An 11,627-nucleotide genomic window follows, 5' to 3' on the forward strand; every position below is an offset into this window, starting at 1 on the left:
TCGACGAGATCTATGTTTTATTAAAAGGCTCCTAGACTTAATTCTCACTAGAATATTCTCTAAAAAAATTTTAACATTGCTGTCCCAACTTTCATTCAGAAATAATTCCAGAATTACAGATTGAACTTGCATCGATGATATCTAAGGCTTCCGATAACGAAATTGAGTGAACTCAGATTCTAAATTAATCTACTCGACGAGATCTATGTTTTATTAAGAGGCTCCCAGACTTAATTCTCACTAGAATATTCTCTAAAAACCTTTTAATATTTCTGTCCAACCTTCATCATTCCATCATTTTCATAGGTCAATTTGAATCTTTCATTATTTAGGGGTCATCAAAAAGTGATCCTTAATTGAAAAAAAAAAATGCAATACCCAAAATCATTTACAATCAAGACAAAAAGTAAATAAACAGAAAAAATAAATAAAATAAATTCAACTAAATAATAAAAAAAATCTAGGTCATCTTGGCAATGCTCTCATACTTGGGGTTTTTCAAGTTTGATCCTCAATAGTCCCCAGCGGAGTCGCCACTGAAAGCGCCCTCGATCCGTGGGGTGCGCGGATCCGCTTTTGACTCTTGAGGTTTGGGAGTCGCCACCTAGTTATTGTGGTCTAGGAACCAAACTGACTCTAACATGGATAAAAAGAACTAATCTACCACAAAAAATCTGAATTCGGGGATCATGTTACGGGGTTGGAAGGTGTTAGGCACCAACCCCGCCCGGCCAAAGCCGGTCTCTACTAACTTTCCAAATATATCACATTGCTAAAAACCTAGATAAAAATAAAAAAATTACATACATTTCCGATATCAAGGATTTTGTTCCCTCAGATCTGACAAAAAGAGCTCCTTGTACTGTACTCCCTTGCTTCGTTCTGTCTCCGGATTTGACTTTGGATCTCCTACATCAAGGTATCTCCTTATTTTTGGATCTGAACTCTTGAAGTTTGTTGTGGATTTGGGGGTGTTTTTGGAGGGATTTTAGGTGTTTTCTAGACTAAAATTGAAGGAGGGATGTTAGGTAAGGAGTTGGGGCTCCAAAACTAGGGTTTATAGGGGGCTAGGGGAGCTTCTAAACCTACTTCTCTTAGGGTTTATGATTTGATAGGGTGTGAGCACCTCTATTTATAGATGTTTTTAGGGGTTGATTTGGATAGAGTTAGTGTTTAATTAGAGATCTTTTAATTAGAGTTGTGTTTTAATTTGACTTGTTTTAGGTAGAATTGTTTTTTTAATTAGAATTGTTTTAGGTAGAATTGTGTTTTAATTCAAATTGTTTTAGGTAGAATTGTTTTTAAGTTAGAACTCTATTAGATAGAGTTATTATTTAATTAGATCTCTATTATGACTTTTAGTCTTATTTGATTGACTTTTAATGTTTTGACTTTAGTCTTAATTGATCGACTTTCAATATCTTGACTTTAGTCTTGCTTAATTGACTTTAATTTTGACTTCAGTCTCACTTGATTGACTTTAATACCTTGACTTCAGTCTTGCTTGATTTACTTTAAATTTTTGGAGAAAGCCCCCTCCATTATTTCTTTAATTCTTTGGACCCCCAAATGGAGGGGTCCTTAAAGAAATATCCCACGAACCCTCAACAATTTTGCCTCCGATTAATCGATTTTTTAGGTTCAAAATTTTAAATTAATTTCATTAATATTTAAATTTAATTATTTAATATTTTATTTATTAATTTCGAAATTTTTTATCATGAAAATTGTGGAATTACCGTTTTGCCCCCGGAGAGGACTTTTCACGTTTTAAGTCGGTTTTTAATGTTCTAGGATGTTTTAGAATCAATTTTTCGTAAGGAATTCAATGGAAATATTAGTTTGTGTCATTTATGAAGTTTTTTTTGTGTGAAATGATTGTAAACTTTATGAGGGGCATTTTCGTAATTTTGTCAAATTCTGTTAAAATTGGTGAAATGATTTATTTGGTTCCGATTTGTTATTTTATGTGTTCGAGAGAGTTTTCCTAAGCGTAACGTAGGCCCTAGGGTTGTTTTGAGGTTAGGGGTATTTTGGTAATTTGGTAATTTTTAGTGATTTTTATCGTGAAGTTTCTTTTTGATCTGCAAGATGATGATTTCCATGTTTCTGGGGTCGTATTTTCCTAGCGTAGCGTGGTTTCTAAGGTTTTGTCAGTTCGAGATACCTCATCCGGATTTCTGAAACACATCTGGTAATAAAATAAAGTAATGGAATACACATCCATCATTGGGAATCATTGCAATCGGATTGACGAGTTGATTAATCAGGCGAGTGCAAAAATGGGGTGTCTACAGATGGGTCGGGCCATTTAGATCAAAATGGAAATCAAATTCTTTTCTAAATTCGGGTTTCAACCCATTTTTAAAGAAGATAAATGGTTTACAAAAGGAAAGTATTTTTTAGAAGAAATGTTCTTTAAAAATATATATATATTTTCCAGAAAAAGTGTTTTCCATAAGAACAAGATTTTTCAAAAAAAAAATATTTTCTAGAAGAAAAGAGAATGAAGGAAAAATGATTTACAAATGATATATTCAATAAAATCTCAGGGTTCATTTAAAATGTTATCAAGGGGGTGACACTGAAATTGGTTAAATTCACCTTCGAAGAGGGTTAAGGGTTATCATTGTATCTAAGCTCAATCGTCCATCGTCTAGCTAGGGTTGTAAATCCGGTCAGTTAAAATAAACATCAATATCAAGTCAACAGTCAGAAATGACTTCAAAATTTCTCAACATCGTCCAGTTGCTCTTTGAAGATCATAGTGCTTCAATCCTAGCTGTTGTAAGCAATATCTCAGTCCTCAGTCCTAATCAAACTCGTGTGGGTACTTGTATTGAGTTTTCATGAGTCATTTGTATTAACTCGAGGCCTTTTTTCCAACAAGGTCATGTCTTCCTTAGATTGAGTCTATTCTTTCCTATTAAGTCAAGTTAGTTCGTCGAGTCTGCAATGGTGTCAGTTGCCCCATCTAAATTTAATTAAATAAAGAAAATTTTTGAATACCTTGAGCGCATTAACGAGTTAACTAATAACTGGCTTCAAAGAGAAATTCCTCTAATAAGGAACCCCCTCTTGAATGAGAAGATAAATGTCTTGCTCGAGGAACTAAAGGTCATTGACCTCGGAACAAAAATAATTCCCAAGAAATTCATATTGGAACTAACTTATCCCGAGAGGATCACAAAAAGATGATGAATTTATTCAGAAAATTCAAAAGACTTGTTTACATGGTCCTATGAGGATATGTCAGTTAAATTTGGAGTGTTGTTCAACATGAAATATATACCCATCCTATGAGAACACCACATATACAAACCAGAATTGACTAACATAGTCAGAGGAGGGATTATAAAATGTATCAGTGCTGGAATTTTAAAATCGATGGAATAGTTGAAGCAGCCAGTAAAAATCTCAAGACAATCATCGTGAAAATGTGTCAATCACATATCACACCGGGATTAGCCAGAAAAGTTACCATTCGCATTATGGACATATTACACTTCAATACAGTTTTCTACTAGAGTCACTCTAGTATGATATGGAAGCAATCTTACCGGTTAAAAGGGAAAATCCTGTATCTCAAGGTCTTGATAGAAGTTAATTGTTAGAAACAGATTGGGTCTGTCAATGGAGAGGAGTCACTTGCATGTTTGACAAGAAAGTCAAAGTTCATCACTTATAAGTCAAAGATCTAAGCATCAGACTACCCAAAAAAATTTTTTGAGTATTCTTCTCGATCATAGAAAGTTTGAACTCAATTGGAGAGATTCAATCATCCAGGAAATATTATCTGGAAAAACTGTTAGACTCCAAGATCATGATGGAATCGAATTACCAGAATCAACCAACCTTGACCAAATCAAACGGTATTACATTTAAGGAGGCCATCTTTGGCCGAATCAATTCTCTTATTACCCAGTTCAATATATCCTTTCTCAACCCTTTCGCAGCCTTTTCAAAAAGAAAAAAATTATGCCTTCTTCTTTCTTAGCCCGATCACCTAACCTAAGGGAGGGAAAAATATTCAAACTACGTTTTGGTCTGATCCCAAAATTCTGGGGTACGTAGGCAACCTGAGAAGTTACTTCAGGCCCGACCACATCAAAAAAATAAAAATAGATTCCCCGACAAAGAAAAAATCTAAAAAAAAAAAAATTCAAAAGAAAAAAATTGTCAAAGTGGGGAAGAAAATTCAAGGAAAAAGAAAATAATTTAAAAGGAAATGTCACACAAGGGGCATTTGGGTTTTTGAGCCTCAAAATCCCTTTCTTTTTATACCTAGTCCTAAGCTTACCCATGAAAGTCCTCCTAAGTACCATGCGAGAAGTCAAGGAAGATAGCAAAGCATGATCAGACAGCAACTCCAGAAGTTCAGAAGGGAAGAAAAAGAAAAAAATCTGCTAAGTTGAAAATCCAAAAAAGGCGGCTTAGGCAAAAATTAAGGTAAGCTCGCAAGGTTGAAGATTTGAAAGGATGACCTTGGCAACAATCAAAGCAAGGAAAAAAGAAAAAATTGTAAACTCGCTAGATCGAAAACCTAAAAAGGCGATCTAGGCAAAAGCTAGAGCATGCTCGCTAGATTGAAAACCTGGATAGGCAATCTAGGCAAAACTTAGAGCTATCAAAAAATAAAAGAAAATCTCCGTTGAGTTGAGAAACTGAAAAGGTAGCCAGAGCCGAAATATCAGAAGTCCGAAGGATCAAGTTTCAATACCCAGTTTGAACCAAATATAAACTCAGTGGATACAAGTATCTCGTCTATGATTGATCTGAAGGGTTTCATGTCCCTAAGCGAACCAACGGGGAGAAAGAACAAATTCTATGATGAATTTCAGAAAGAAATATTTTGTTCCAATGTCTTTGAGCCTGACTCAAAATCTTCAATATAAAAAGTCAAAATTAAAAGTTAAACCTTTATTGCGCTTACGGTAATCAAGGATTTCAAACTTTCATAACAAGGACACTTCCTTTTTTCTAAAGAGTACAGTTTCCCCCCTTACACTAGGGGCATTTATTTTCAAATTATATTCAATTATCCCTAGTGCAATGTTCCTTGTCAAACTAGGGGCATTTTTGTTCTGATGCCTGGTCAATTTCAACCCCAAAGGATAAGGTTAACTTTGCATTAAAGGTTACCCTCTTGATAGCAATTTTGAAAACTCCTCAGATTCAAAGAGAGTTAAAATATTTACCATACCTTCATAAAATCCAACTTTTTATTAAAAAAAAAAAGTCAAATGCGAGGTTAATCCCCCGTTTATTCCCTCAAAGCTTAGTTCATTATTCTTGCACCCTGGGCAGGTAGAATAGAACTTCCTAAAAAAGAAAAAAAATTAGTTCATTACTCTTTCACTCTGAGTAGGTAGAGTAGAACTTCCCAGAAAAATTAGTTCATTACTCTTTCACTTCGAGTAGGTAGAGTAGAACTTCCAAAAAAAAATTAGTTCATTACTCTTTCACTCCGAGTAGGTAGAGTAGAACATTCAAAAAAAAAATTAGTTCATTACTCTTTCACCCTGGGCAGGTAGAGTAGGACTCCCAAAATAATTAGTTCATTACTCTTTTACTCCGAGTAGATAGAGTAGAACTTCCCAAAATAATTAATTCATTACTCTTTCACCCTGGGCAGGTAGAGTAGGATTCCCAAAACAATTAGTTCATTACTCTTTCACTCCGAGTAGGTAGAGTAGAACTTCCCAAAATAATTAGTTCATTACTCTTTCACTCCGAGTAGGTAGAGTAGAACTTCCCAAAATAATTAATTCATTACTCTTTCACCCTGGACAGGTAGAGTAGGATTCCCAAAACAATTAGTTCATTACTCTTTCACTCCGAGTAGGTAGAGTAGAACTTCCCAAAATAATTAGTTCATTACTCTTTCACCCTGGGCAGGTAGAGTAGGACTCTCAAAAAGCTTGGTTCATTACTCTTTCACTCCGAGTAGGTAGAGTAGAACTTTCCAAAAAAAAAATTTAGTTCATTACTCTTTCACCCTGGGCAGGTAGAGTAGGACTCCTAAAAAATTAGTTCATTACTCTTTCACTCCGAGTAGGTAGAGTAGAACTTCCCAAAAAAATTAGTTCATTACTCTTTCACCCTGGGCAAGTAGAGTAGGACTTCTAAAAAGCTTAGTTCATTACTCTTTCACTCCGGGTAGGTAGAGTAGAACTTCCAAAAAAAAATTTAGTTCATTACTCTTTCACTCCGAGTAGGTAGAGTAGAGTAGAACTTTCCAAAAAAAAATTAGTTCATTACTCTTTCACCCTGGGCAGGTAGAGTAGGACTTCTAAAAAGCTTAGTTCATTACTCTTTCACTCCGAGTAGGTAGAGTAGAACTTCCAAAAAAATAAAAATAAAATAAAAAATAAAAATAGTTCATTACTCTTTCACTCCAGGTAGGTAGAGTAGAACTTCCCAAAAAAAAATTTAGTGCATCACTCTTTCACTCTGAGTAGGTAGAATAAGACTCTCAAAAAAATATAAATTTATTACTCTTTCACCTAGAGTAGGTAGAGTAGGACATTTAACTTTCTCCCAACTTTTGCTCAGATTTGTCTCAAATATCATTCAAATTTTCTCGAGTTTTGTTTTACTTAGATTTTACTCAATTTCACACAGTGCACACACTTGCACTTTTTAGTCAGGGAGAATTCTCTAAAATTCAAGGATCTGACACTGTCAGTGAGAGCTCTCGCTCAAGGACCTGACAATCTTTTAATTCGGGGAGAGCTTTACCCTCAAGGATCCGAACACCCCGACGAATTGCTAAATCAGGCTGCAAAATGAACTGTCACTAGCTTTGGCATTCAGATATCGCACTATCTACCAAAATAGATTTGCTATCTAGTTTGCTTCAACCCTCTGCCAAAGAGGGGCATCTGTAGACACCCCATTTTTGCACTCGCCTGATTAATCAACTCGTCAATCCGATTGCAATGATTCCCAATGATGGATGTGTATTCCATTGCTTTATTTTGTTACCAGATATGTTTCAGAAATCCGGATGAGGTATCTCGAACTAACAAAACCTTAGAAACCACGCTACGCTAGGAAAATACGACCCTAGAAACATAGAAATCATCATCTTGCAGACCAAAAAGAAACTTCACGATAAAAATCACTAAAAAATTACCAAATTACCCATAACCTCAAAACAACCCTAGAGCCTACGTTACGCTTAGGAAAACTCTCTCGAACACATAAAATAACAAATCGGAACTAAATAAATCATTTCACCAATTTTAACAGAATTTGACAAAATTATGAAAATGCCCCTCATAAAGTTCACAATCATTTCACATAAAAATTTTCATAAATGACACAAACCAACATTCTCATTGAATTCCTTACGAAAAACCGATTCTAAAAAATATCCTAGAACATTAAAAACCGACTTGAAACGTGAAAAGTCCTCTCCGGGGGCAAAACGATAATTTCACAATTTTCATAATTAAAAAATTTGAAATTAATAAATAAAATATTAAATAATTAAAGTGAAACATTGATGAAATTAATTTAAAATTTAGAACCTAAAAAATCGATCAATCGGATTTCGGGTAAAATTGTTGAGGGTTCGTGGGATATTTCTTTAAGGACCCCTCCATTTGGGGGTCCTAAGAATTAAAGAAATAATGGAAGGGGGTTCTCCAAAAATTTAAAGTCAATCAAGCAAGACTGAAGTCAAGGTATTAAAGTCAATCAAGTGAGACTGAAGTCAAAATTAAAGTCAATTAAGCAAGACTAAAGTCAAGATATTGAAAGTCGATCAATTAAGACTAAAGTCAAAACATTAAAAGTCAATCAAATAAGACTAAAAGTCATAATAGAGATCTAATTAAATAATAACTCTATCTAATAGAGTTCTAACTTAAAAACAATTCTACCTAAAACAATTCTAATTAAAACACAATTCTACTTAAAACAATTTTAACTAAAACACAACTCTAATTAAAAGATCTCTAATTAAACACTAACTCTATCCAAATCAACCTTAAAAAATTCTATAAATAGAGGTGCTCACACCCTATTTTCGTATCAAATCATAAACCCTAAGAGAAGTAGGTCTAGAAGCTCCCCTAGCCCCCCATAAACCCTAGTTTTTGAGCCCCAACTCCTTACCTAACATCCCTCCTTCAATTTTAGTCTAGAAAACACCTAAAATCCCTCCAAAAACACCCCCAAATCCGCAACAAACTTGAAGAGTTCAGATCCAAAAACAAGGAGATACCTTGATCTAGGAGATCCGAAGTCAAATCCAGAGACAGAACGAAGCAAGGGAGTACAGTACAAGGAGCTCTTTTTGTCATATCTGAGGGAACAAAATCCTTGCTATCAGAAATGTATGTAATTTTTTTATTTTTATCTAGGTTTTTAGCAATGTGATATATTTGGGAAGTTAGTAGAGACCGGCTTTGGCCGGGCGGGGTTGGTGCCTAACACCTTCCAACCCCGTAACATGATCCCCGAATTCAGATTTTTTGTGGTAGATTAGTTCTTTTTATCCATGTTAGAGTCAGTTTGGTTCCTAGACCACAATAACTAGGTGGCGACTCCCAAACCTCAAGAGTCAAAAGCGGATCCGTGCACCCCGCGGATCGAGGGCGCTTTCACCAACAAGGCCCTAGATACACATCTAGGGTTTCACTTGTAACACAACTAGGAATTAAATTTTTTTTTTGCAAAAAATACAATTCACGACATTGTTCACAAGCATTGTTCATGCACCACTTTTCACACACACTATTCACAAACACGGCTCATTGAATACTATTCACAGATTTATTCTAAAAGCTGAATTTTGGAGCTTCAAAACTGCAACACGGGCTTCACAATCATCAACAAACCATAAACAAATCAAAAACTACATCCTAAATACACGTCTAGGTGTAAAAAAACTGCAAACGAAAACTCCTACGTCATGTTTTGTACCAAGGCCTTAGGGTTTGAAGAACTCATATGAAAAAGAGAAGAAGAAAAATAGAAAGAGGATAAGGAATGGATTAATCTAAGAGTAGAGATGCTCTAATACCCTGTTAGAGAACAAAAATCAATCCACAAGAGAAAAAGGAGAGAAGAAACAAGAAAATGACAGAGAGGGTCGAACTTAAATTTTAGTGGGATTGATAAAAAGACACTTCTCAGAATTCCTTTTGGGGGAATAATGGAGAAAATAATGCACCTAGTGAGTTGGGACAAAGTAACTAAACCAAAAGTAAAAAACAGAGGGCTTGATATTCATAAGGCTGTTATGGTGAAGTTTTGTTGGATATTCCTAATATTGAAGAGTCGGTTGTGCTACAGGAAGTATGGATTGACGGGGATTGGGATCTCCCCACCTTAAATAACAGATTTGGTGAAGAGGCATAATAGACAAAGCAATGTGGAAAATTTCTCTTTTTCAGTGTGGAATTGTATTCGAATGCCATATAATCCTCATGATAAATGAAAACTTATATGGGATTTAAAATTTTCATCTAAAATAAAAATAAAAATAAAAAATGGATGGAAACTGATGCATTCAACAATTCATTGAAAGAATGATTCACGAACTGGAAAGCTTACAATTTTTTCCTAGAAGATCAAATCTAAAATTTATTCAGGTGAAGTGGAAAAGACCCTATCATGGTTGGATTAAACTGAACATAAACGATTCAAGTATGGGAAACCCAGGGCTAGCTAGTGCAACTTGTGTCATTGGAGATGAAGGGAGATTGTTTAAAGCTTGTAGCATCTAGTTAGGAAGGGCCACAAACAATTCTATAGAATGTTGGGGCATTGTTCCATGATCCCAATTCAATTCCTCTAAGGGGAAAACATATTGACTGAATCCAATCCTAGCTTGGTGATGAAGGCTTTAAAAGGTGGTGGATCCCTTAGGTTTTGGAGACCTTGATTACAAAATGTAAATATCTTTTAAGAGATGCTGAATGGGATATTCACTATGTTTTCAAGGAAGCCAATGTTGAGTGTCGTGTTATCCGCCTCCGCTCCCGGGTGTCACGTGCTCACGTATCGTGCCCCAATTCAACTTGTGATACTCTTATATTCAATTGCACCTTCTCCATCAGGTAGGTCTTTTGGAGTAAGTGGTTTGTCAACATGTTATTAGAGTGCTAGGTTCGTATAGGTTACGGGTTCGAGTCTCCTCGAAGGAATTTTTCACCCTTATGAGTGAGGGGGAGTGTTGAGTGTTGTGTTATCCGCCTCTGCCTCCACTTCCAGGTGTCACATGCTCACGTGTCGTACCCCAATTCTTCATGACCCTCTATATTCATAGTTGTGCCTTCCCCATCAGGTCAGTCTTTTGGGGTAAATGGTTTGTCAACAACCAATTGGATGGGTAGTGCATTGGCCTCCTATGCATCTATTTCTTCTTCCAATTCTTATTATGAACTCGTACCCAAACCTGAAAAGAACCCATAGAATAAGGTTTGGGTAGGGTATGGGTATAAGAATCATAAAATTACCATAACCCAAACCTTTAGGTTCGGTTATGGTGTTATGTGCACCCCAACCAAATTCAAAATTCTTAGACGGCTCATTTCTGGGTCAGGAGCATTCATCTCCAAAATTCTATTACTTCCAAACTTTATAGAAACAATAGGGTTAAAAGCACTGGGAGTGTAATTGTAGATTTTGGTCTACTCAAAATATATAGTTTCCAGCCAATTTTTTTTTTTTTTTTGGAGAGTAGTTTCTAGCCAATTTTGACGTAACCCGTCGTGTTTTGTTGAATATTTGAGATACAACATTGTGTTTTCAAACTAATGACATGCTCCCTTGACCGTGATCTTCTAGCAGAGAGTAACAAGAAATTATTGAAATGCCCTCATCTTTAACCTCTTGCCAAAAATCCATCCATCCTCACCAATTTTGGATTTTCGTGACAAGATTGCCAGTTGGTCTCCACATGATTTGGATAATTACTCAATTTTCTGTACTATTTTGTCTTCTAAATCAATGAGAAGAAAAAATATAAAAAAATTCATCCTAGATGATTTTTCCAAATAAATCGAAGGTTGATGATGGATTTTGGGGGAAAAAATAAGAATTGCCAAATATATCAAATATTTTCCCTTAAAGAGAAAAGAAAGTGAAGATGATGAATTTTTAAGGGAAAAAATTCAAGGGATTTTGGCAAGAGGTTGAAGAGGAAGTATTTTGTTAATCTTTTGTTTGTCTCTCATAGAAGATCATGGTCAACGGATGCATGAGGGTATCTCAAATATTCACCAAAACTTGGAAGAATGTCAAAATTTACCCACTTAAATGAAGTAAACTATGTATATCAACAGAACCAAAATGCATTAAAAGAATGGTAAGGGTATGTTTGGTAACACTTATGAAGTCTGAAATCTGAACTCTAATTTCTGAAATCTGGAATCTGAAATTTAAAATCTTATTCTAAAAAAGTTGTTTGTTTATCATTTTTAAAAGTTTTTGGTTACAAATAGAATTTTAAAACATAATGACCATTTTGACAATAATACCCTTTCATAATTCTAATAAATTGTTAACCGAAAAACATAACATGTTATGCATAATGAAACCATCCACACATTTAATTTCGATTTCTAACACATCAAACACCCCAAAAGTATTGTTTTCAATTTGAACTCATA

Source organism: Akebia trifoliata, chromosome 2 (assembly GCF_017979445.1).
Source record: "Akebia trifoliata isolate Shusen 1 chromosome 2, ASM1797944v1, whole genome shotgun sequence".
NCBI classification, from domain to species: Eukaryota; Viridiplantae; Streptophyta; class Magnoliopsida; order Ranunculales; family Lardizabalaceae; genus Akebia; species Akebia trifoliata.